This window comes from Protomyctophum parallelum, assembly GCF_964188405.1.
Source record: "Protomyctophum parallelum genome assembly, chromosome: 5".
Lineage (NCBI taxonomy): Eukaryota > Metazoa > Chordata > Actinopteri > Myctophiformes > Myctophidae > Protomyctophum > Protomyctophum parallelum.
The window spans coordinates 3379871-3389841 of record NC_139702.1 but is presented as its reverse complement, the minus strand read 5'-3'; positions in this window follow the sequence as shown (position 1 = coordinate 3389841).

Genomic DNA, 9971 nt, shown 5'->3' with positions numbered 1-9971 from the left:
TCTTTTTAATTTGTGTACTCATGTCATTCAGTAGTCATTGTGTTCTTCTGTATAATTTGTGTACTCATGTCATTCAGTAGTCATTGTGTTCTTCTGTATAATTTGTGTACTCATGTCATTCAGTAGTCATTGTGGTCTAATTTGTGTACTCATGTCTGTTGGCCTGTCGCGTGTCACCCCACTGTAGCTACATAGAAATGTCTATTTGTATGTCTCTAAATGTTTGTATGTCTTTAAATGTTTTGATGAATTGAACAATGTGGACCCTGTTGTAAACAAGTGTAATGCTTAATTGGGTCGTCCACTCACAGTTGACAGTCTTTGTATTGAGTTTGTGCTTAAAATGTACTGTAAATTCTACAAACTGTTAATAAATATTTCAATCAATCAATCAATAGTGCATGCATGTGCACATCTTTTTACCCGTGCACTACAATGGGAGGACACGCGACAGGCCAACAGCACACACACCAAGGCCCTGATTGGATAAAGGCTGGGCCACCTAGCCAAAAATGAAACCTATGGTTTTTTGACCCCCTGCGGTTCACCGGGGACAGGGAGGAACTCCTTATATGGTCAGCACACTCTATAGTAGGGAGGATTATCACAACAAAACAAGTGATATTTGAATTAAGTGAAATCACTGAATATACCTTAAAGCAAAACAAAGACACCAGGAAACACAATAACATGTTACTACAAAACAAAATAACACAACAGGATGATATCTCATGACACTATAGACGCATAATCTTTCTTTTGTATGATGTTACAAGCTGTTGGATGAAAACCTCCTAGAAGCGGATCTTTTTCAGGAATCCATGATGATGACTATTTTTGGATGGAAGTTCATGTATTTTTAAAACGACAGGATGGGCTTTAAATAGTCGCCTATTCATTATTGGTTCGTGATGAATGATCAGAGGTTCTGCTAAGATCCTCGTGGGACTGCAGCTCAATGTGCATGCAGCCTCCTTCACTGACACCATGACAGTGGCAACAACCGTGCAGACATGCATGGGTTACACTGATATAATGATGCGATTAGCAACTGCAAGTGTGGTTGCCTCTTGTTTTGTAATACATTTCACTAGACTTTATGTAATAAAGATGCTGATATGATGTTATATGGTTTATATAAGTGTTTTGTAAAACATTTCACTAGACTTTATGTAATAAAGATGCTGATATGATATTATATGGTTTATATAAGTGTTTTGTAATACATTTCACTAGACTTTATGTAATAAAGATGCTGATATGATATTATATGGTTTATATAAGTGTCTTGTAAAACATTTCACTAGACTTTGTTTATATAATAAAGATGCTGATATGATGTTATATGGTTTATATAAGTGGAGACGCTGATGTCATATGTCATACATCATAATAATGGAAAAGACCATAGACCTGAGTCATAGATGATTATGGCATCAGCCTGATAACATAATAATGGACAGGACATGCCAGACGTTACTCTAGAAACATACACATGTCTGGTTGCCCTGTATGTGTCCAACCACATAAAAAAATATAATATATAATATATAATAATAACAACAACAACAACAATGATGTTCTATCTATAAATAAAGTCTCTGTACTTGTGTGTGTTTGTGCGTACGTCTGTAATCCAAGTAACTCGGAAACCTTTCATCGCACCGACTTCAAATTTGACACACGCTGCAGGCTCTGGACAGGACCTCAAATTAGCCAATAAATCACCCCTGATCCCCCCTAGATCTCCACATCTCCATATATGGTGCTGGCCTGTTCTGACATCACAATGCTGTTCTTTTTTTTTTTTTTTTTTTTTTTTAAGATATTTTTTTGCGGCTTACGCCTTTATTGATTTTTTAAGGGATAGAAAGTAGGCTGACAGGAAACGGGAGAGAGATGGGGGATGACATGCGGTAAAGGCCGTGTCGGGTCCGGGAGTCGAACCCGCGGCACACCGCGACTGGATCACCAGTCCGGTGCCCAGACCGTTACGCTACGGCCTGGGCCTACACAATGCTGTTCTGACACCAGCATAGACTCCATATTTGGGCATGCCGTAATTCCAAGTAGGCCAGTGCCCAACGGGCACCACTCTAGTAATAATAATGATAATATCTCAACTTTCTTTAGCACCCCAAAGACCCTTTACACGGGGGGAGGAGAAAACAACCCAAAGACCCTTTACATGGGGGGAGGAGAAAACTGATAATAATGATAATATCTCAACTTTCTTTAGCACCCCAAAGACCCTTTACATGGGGGGAGGAGAAAACTGATAATAATGATAATATCTCAACTTTCTTTAGCACCCCAAAGACCCTTTACATGGGGGGAGGAGGAAACTGATAATAATGATAATATCTCAACTTTCTTTAGCACCCCAAAGACCCTTTACATGGGGGGAGGAGAAAACTGATAATAATGATAATATCTCAACTTTCTTTAGCACCCCAAAGACCCTTTACATGGGGGGAGGAGAAAACTGATAATAATGATAATATCTCAACTTTCTTTAGCACCCCAAAGACCCTTTACATGGGGGGAGGAGAAAACTGATAATAATGATAATATCTCAACTTTCTTTAGCACCCCAAAGACCCTTTACATGGGGGGAGGAGAAAACTGATAATAATGATAATATCTCAACTTACTTTAGCACCCCAAAGACCCTTTACATGGGGGGAGGAGAAAACTGATAATAATGATAATATCTCAACTTTCTTTAGCACCCCAAAGACCCTTTACATGGGGGGAGGAGAAAACTGATAATAATGATAATATCTCAACTTTCTTTAGCACCCAAAGACCCTTTACATGGGGGGAGGAGAAAACTGATAATAATGATAATATCTCAACTTTCTTTAGCACCCCAAAGACCCTTTACACGGGGGGAGGAGAAAACTGATAATAATGATAATATCTCAACTTTCTTTAGCACCCCAAAGACCCTTTACATGGGGGGAGGAGAAAACTGATAATAATGATAATATCTCAACTTTCTTTAGCACCCCAAAGACCCTTTACATGGGGGGAGGAGAAAACTGATAATAATGATAATATCTCAACTTTCTTTAGCACCCCAAAGACCCTTTACATGGGGGGAGGAGAAAACTGATAATAATGATAATATCTCAACTTTCTTTAGCACCCCAAAGACCCTTTACATGGGGGGAGGAGAAAACTGATAATAATGATAATATCTCAACTTTCTTTAGCACCCAAAGACCCTTTACATGGGGGGAGGAGAAAACTGATAATAATGATAATATCTCAACTTTCTTTAGCACCCAAAGACCCTTTACATGGGGGGAGGAGAAAACTGATAATAATGATAATATCTCAACTTTCTTTAGCACCCAAAGACCCTTTACATGGGGGGAGGAGAAAACTGATAATAATGATAATATCTCAACTTTCTTTAGCACCCCAAAGACCCTTTACATGGGGGGAGGAGAAAACTGATAATAATGATAATATCTCAACTTTCTTTAGCACCCAAAGACCCTTTACATGGGGGGAGGAGAAAACTGATAATAATGATAATATCTCAACTTTCTTTAGCACCCAAAGACCCTTTACATGGGGGGAGGAGAAAACTGATAATAATGATAATATCTCAACTTTCTTTAGCACCCCAAAGACCCTTTACATGGGGGGAGGAGAAAACTGATAATAATGATAATATCTCAACTTTCTTTAGCACCCCAAAGACCCTTTACATGGGGGGAGGAGAAAACTGATAATAATGATAATATCTCAACTTTCTTTAGCACCCCAAAGACCCTTTACATGGGGGGAGGAGAAAACTGATAATAATGATAATATCTCAACTTTCTTTAGCACCCAAAGACCCTTTACATGGGGGGAGGAGAAAACTGATAATAATGATAATATCTCAACTTTCTTTAGCACCCAAAGACCCTTTACATGGGGGGAGGAGAAAACTGATAATAATGATAATATCTCAACTTTCTTTAGCACCCAAAGACCCTTTACATGGGGGGAGGAGAAAACTGATAATAATGATAATATCTCAACTTTCTTTAGCACCCCAAAGACCCTTTACATGGGGGGAGGAGAAAACTGATAATAATGATAATATCTCAACTTTCTTTAGCACCCAAAGACCCTTTACATGGGGGGAGGAGAAAACTGATAATAATGATAATATCTCAACTTTCTTTAGCACCCAAAGACCCTTTACATGGGGGGAGGAGAAAACTGATAATAATGATAATATCTCAACTTTCTTTAGCACCCCAAAGACCCTTTACATGGGGGGAGGAGAAAACTGATAATAATGATAATATCTCAACTTTCTTTAGCACCCCAAAGACCCTTTACATGGGGGGAGGAGAAAACTGATAATAATGATAATATCTCAACTTTCTTTAGCACCCCAAAGACCCTTTACATGGGGGGAGGAGAAAACTGATAATAATGATAATATCTCAACTTACTTTAGCACCCCAAAGACCCTTTACATGGGGGGAGGAGAAAACTGATAATAATGATAATATCTCAACTTTCTTTAGCACCCCAAAGACCCTTTACATGGGGGGAGGAGAAAACTGATAATAATGATAATATCTCAACTTTCTTTAGCACCCCAAAGACCCTTTACACGGGGGGAGGAGAAAACACCCCAAAGACCCTTTACATGGGGGGAGGAGAAAACACCCCAAAGACCCTTTACATGGGGGGAGGAGAAAACTGTGAGGAATACCATAATGAAGAGGTGGGTTTTGAAGGATTGGAGGGGAGAGGAGGCTGCTCTGGGAGTATTGGGGAGTGCATACAAAAGGTATTGTATGTGTGTATTGTACCCGTCTCATTGTGAGCTGAGCTGGTAGATTGGCTATTTTCGCCCGGGATTAAGGGATGCTGTAAGGTTCAAGTGACTAACCTTTTAGATGTAATATGAAAGGACTCTTTTCAGGCCTGCAGGGCAATATGATTTCAAATCAGTATTGCTATTATTTAAAACGTCCTGCCTCGATCAAAATTAATGAATGACTACTTAAGTAACAACTTATTGTCTACCCCCCGATATATGGACAACAAGAGCTACCGCCTTCTATAAGTCCTTATAATTATGTCTCGTTTATTCGATGAACCTACATGAGTTATTGGTGCTGAATGCTGATGTATTTTTGGTATATTATCCATAAATAAAAACTATCAGACTGTCCAAACATGTACACAATGTACAGAAAACCAGGAGAAACTATCAGACTGTCCAAACATGTACACAATGTACAGAAAACCAGGAGAAACTATCAGACTGTCCAAACATGTACACAATGTACAGAAACCCCAGGAGAAACTATCAGACTGTCCAAACATGTACACAATGTACAGAAACCCAGGAGAAACTATCAGACTGTCCAAACATGTACACAATGTACAGAAAACCAGGAGAAACTATCAGACTGTCCAAACATGTACACAATGTACAGAAACCCAGGAGACCGTAAAATCCATGAGAGAACCAACCTACAGTATGGTCTGTTCATGTAGTGATTCACATGGGAACACTCACAGAGCCTTTGTGTGCGTGTGTGCGTGTGTGCGTGTGTGCGTGCGTGCGTGCATCTATTGTATCATGTGTTATTGTAGTGGGTGTATATTTCTTGCTAGTGCAGTGTATGTACTGTATGTACCTGTATTAGTGTGTGCTTATGCTTGTGTACGGTGCGCAAGTGCGTGTGTGCACGTGCGTGTGTGTGTGTGTGTGTGTGAGTAGCCTACTTCTATTAGCCTACTATACAGGTTTAATGATGTCCAAAATTCCCACAATTAGACCATTTTCCTGGCCCTAACAAGACAAATAGTTAATTGTTTCATGGCAAATTCGGGGAGTTATAATTAGGACGTTTTAGCAGTTAGGGTTAGAAGTATGCCTGGTTTATACTATAGGCTCACAGGAGCTTGTCTAGATCGGCTTTTTTTTATATAGATTTGGCTTCAGGGTTAGGGATACAAATAGCAAAAACTTTGCCATTCATGAAATTGCCATTGCGCGCGCGCGCGCTCACACACACACACACACACACACACACACACACACACACACACACACACACACACACACACACACACACACACACACACGTGTTGTTGTTGACGTTACAGGGCGTGCAGGCTATAAACAGGGTGATGGATGTGTGTGTCACAGTGTGTTGACCAGACACATGCTCTTCTGCATTGATTAATTGACGGACCCACAGGAGTTCAACGTTCCACCGCCCTGCTCTGTGTGCTCATCACCTCTCTCTCTCTCTCTCTCTCTCTCTCTCATCCCGCCCCGCCCCACCCCCCCTCTCTCCTTCGCTAAGCACAGAAGCTCTCACTATTACAAATATTTGCACGGTGACAGAGGGGTTAGAAGAACGAACTTGGAGTCAAGGTGATATGATTAGTGTGAGAGTAAGAAGCTACAGTAGGACGTGAAGGATAAAGTAAAAAATAAAAGGGAAAGCGTGTGCGCGTGCATGCATGCATGCGTGTGTGTGTTTCAGAAGTCCTGGCCCTCCCTGATGCTGAGGCTGAGCTGAACACAGTCCATGGGGAACACTGCCTCTGGCCCATTGAGCTGAGCACAGTCCACAGGGACACACTGCCTCTGGCCCAACAACATGTCCTGTTCTGCTGCAAAGGGCATATGGATAGTGCTGGAGAGTGGTTCTCAAAGTGGGATCCACAAGCTCACAATGTGTCGCAATGTGACACGTTTTGAGCTTGCAGATCTGCTATTTTCAAAATATATCCTTAAAAGATTCTTGAATGTTCTTGAAACATTTTTACAACACAAATCTTGTATGGGGGTCCCCTGCTGGCACGAAATACATACTACAGTATATTGCAATTTTGTCATGGACAGTTAATCACTCCAGCCCTTATCGGTTCATGCCATTAATGCGACAAAAACCCGATTCCTGAACAGTTTCTACCCAGCCGCCATCAGACGGCTGAACGAGGCATTGAAGTGCCTGAGGTGGGCGCCGAGGCTGCCTCAGGCCTGCCATTTAAAATATGTGTTGTTGTTGTTTTGACATTTCCATGAACTGATCTTTGAAGCAGCACCTTAAGAAACACAGTAAACCTGCTGCGACTTCATTTTACCCAGCCGTATGGCTTCACATTATGCTCACATACAATATGATGCTAATGTTTCTAAATCATGTGCCGGTGCATGTGACACTAATGTTTCTATAGGAGAACATGTACACACCTGCATGATGTGACGCTGGTGTTCTAAACATCATGTGTAGACCCATGTTTTCTATCTCTCCCCCTTCGCTCTCACCCTATAAGAAATAAGATAAAAAAATGAAATGATTAAGAATTTCACTCACTGCTTTACACCAGTGAAATGTGACAAATACAATCAGGTGGAAAGTAACTGAGTCAGCACTTTATTGGAGTATTTCCATTTTTCTGTACTTTTGGTTATAAATAAAAGTATAAAGTATATGCTAGTTATACACTTCTTACTACACTACAATTATTAGAAAAGTTTAGTTACTACAATGCATTGCATTGTTAGATTTGTATTAATATTATTATTATTTTGTATACATTTTATATTGAAAACTTAACCTTTTGCATACTTTCTACTTTTGGTACTTTAAGTGAATTTGATGCCAATTTTGAAGGACATTCAAGGACTTGTACTTGCGAACTGAGATAAATTCTTCTACCACCAATAAAACGGACTCTGAATGTGATGGTGATATTTGGGGCTCCTCCACTGCAGTCTACAGTGCAAGCTGCAGACGATCAGTGTCCTGGAGCTGGATGCGTGGGGGCACACACACACACACACACACACACACACACACACACACACACACACACACACACACACACACACACACTCACACTCACACTCACACTCACACTCACACTCACACACACACACACACACACACAGTACACACCCACCCACACATGGATCTTCAGTCATGGAAAGCGTTGCAGCATTGCAATGGAAATGCTGTTACATAATGAAACATACAGTATCGTTGCTGTCGGGGCAGAAACTTCTCTATCTTATCTCCATATTTTAAGTAAATTAACGCTGTACTTAATCATACTACAGTGTCACACAAAAGCGTCAAAGGTATAGCAGATCCACAAGCTGGAAGTTTCAAGCTTTTATATCTGCTACTTTTGCCTTTTTTCATCCTTACATCAACAGTTTTGGACATATGAGGTTTCCACCCGACAGAGACGATATACTGCATTGAGTAGTTTCTATACGGTATATGTTTCTGGTACAGTATGTGTAACCACTATGTATATACAGTATGAACGTTTAGCTCTGGTACCTCGAAAAACGTTTAGGTTGCCTGAAGAAGACCTCTCATTTCAACACACGTCGCTTATTGTCTCCACCAGGCCGAAGGCATGAGGGCAGAGTATGTTTTGCACTCCGTCCGTCCGTGTGTCCGTGTGTCCGTCCGTGTGTGTGTCCGTGAGCAGCTAATCTCGGCCACCGTTAACCCGGTCGATGCCAAATTCTGCACACACACTCCCTGGATGCCAACGATGAACCTCTGCCCCAAACTTTCCAGAACGGCCTGTTATAGCGCCACCAGGAGGCCGCTTTGTGCAAAACAAGTTTTTGCACAGTACACCTACAAATTTTGTCCAAACATCACGCAAATTGGTACACAGTCTCTCTAGAGCCATTCAACGAAACCGGTCTTTCAGATTTCTCAGACTCCATCCTGATTTACTTTTGTTGCCCTTTTATCCAACCACCAGATGAAGGCAAGCTGCAATGTCCTACATTCCTATCCTGGTGGAGACCTGTGCCCAGAAGGGCACTTTTTCTAGTTTGTCCTGAATTCACCGGGGAGAAAAACGACCTTGTGTCTGGTTTTGTTGTGTTCTGTTTTGTTTTGTTCATCACTTTGGCGGTTGGCCAATAACTTCTGCCCTTTTGTCACTTTTAGTTTTATCTTGTTCCCAGTCTGGCAACTCTGATCACCTTTAGCTCCGATCACGTTCCATTGAAGATAACCCCTAAAGAAACAACCTATACGTCCTTGACTGGTGACCCCCAGGGGTCATGGCCTCAACCCTTTGACTGGTGACCCCCAGGGGTCATGGCCTCATCCCTTTGACTGGTGACCCCCAGGGGTCAGGGGTCATGGCCTCGTCCCTTTTTAACCCATTCTACGCTATGCTTTCAAAATCAGTAGTTCTAAAACCAGATGTAGCGTGTTTGGTAAAACAGTCCTCTCTGTTAGAGCCTCCCATCACTGGAATAGTCCAGACCAGCAACTAGGCCTACTTGAACTTCAAATTCAACCTTAAGAGGTGACTTAAAGCAAACCAAATGTGTAACCATCATCAGCTCCATAGTCCATTTGTCAATGGTGTCACTTTTAACATTTCACTGTAGTTGTTCTGTCCCATATACTATTGTCTTACGGATTGTGTGGTCTTGCTCATTCCCTGATGGACTGATCGAGGGTAGCTACTGGGACGTAAATCAGGATTTGATCAACCCCGGCTGTGTCGCCTGAGTGAGGGGTATGATGTTGGTAGACCCGAAACCCTGTTGACCTCACTGAGGATACGTCCCAGGTGCATCCATGCCATGTATTTTTACTAGTTATAGTTATTCTATTTATAGTGACTCATAGGAATAGATTATGTGACAATCGGTATAGTCTGGTGACTATTGGAGAGACGGGTGACAGCCGGAATGTAGACGGCACCCGGGTGAGCAGTATGGGTTAGCGCCGCAGCCTGTGTCCTCCGTGAGGAGGAAGCCCAACAGACCTCTGTGAAGCCTTTAGGAGGGCCATTATAATCCACCACTACTGAATGAAGTGCCTGGGCCAGGTGAGAGCAGGAGTGGACCTGGTGAGACGTAGGAGGGGCCCGGACAGGAGTCAACCCACAGAGCCTAGTCCTTCCACGCACCAGAATCTGGTTCTCCCAGTCCCGGC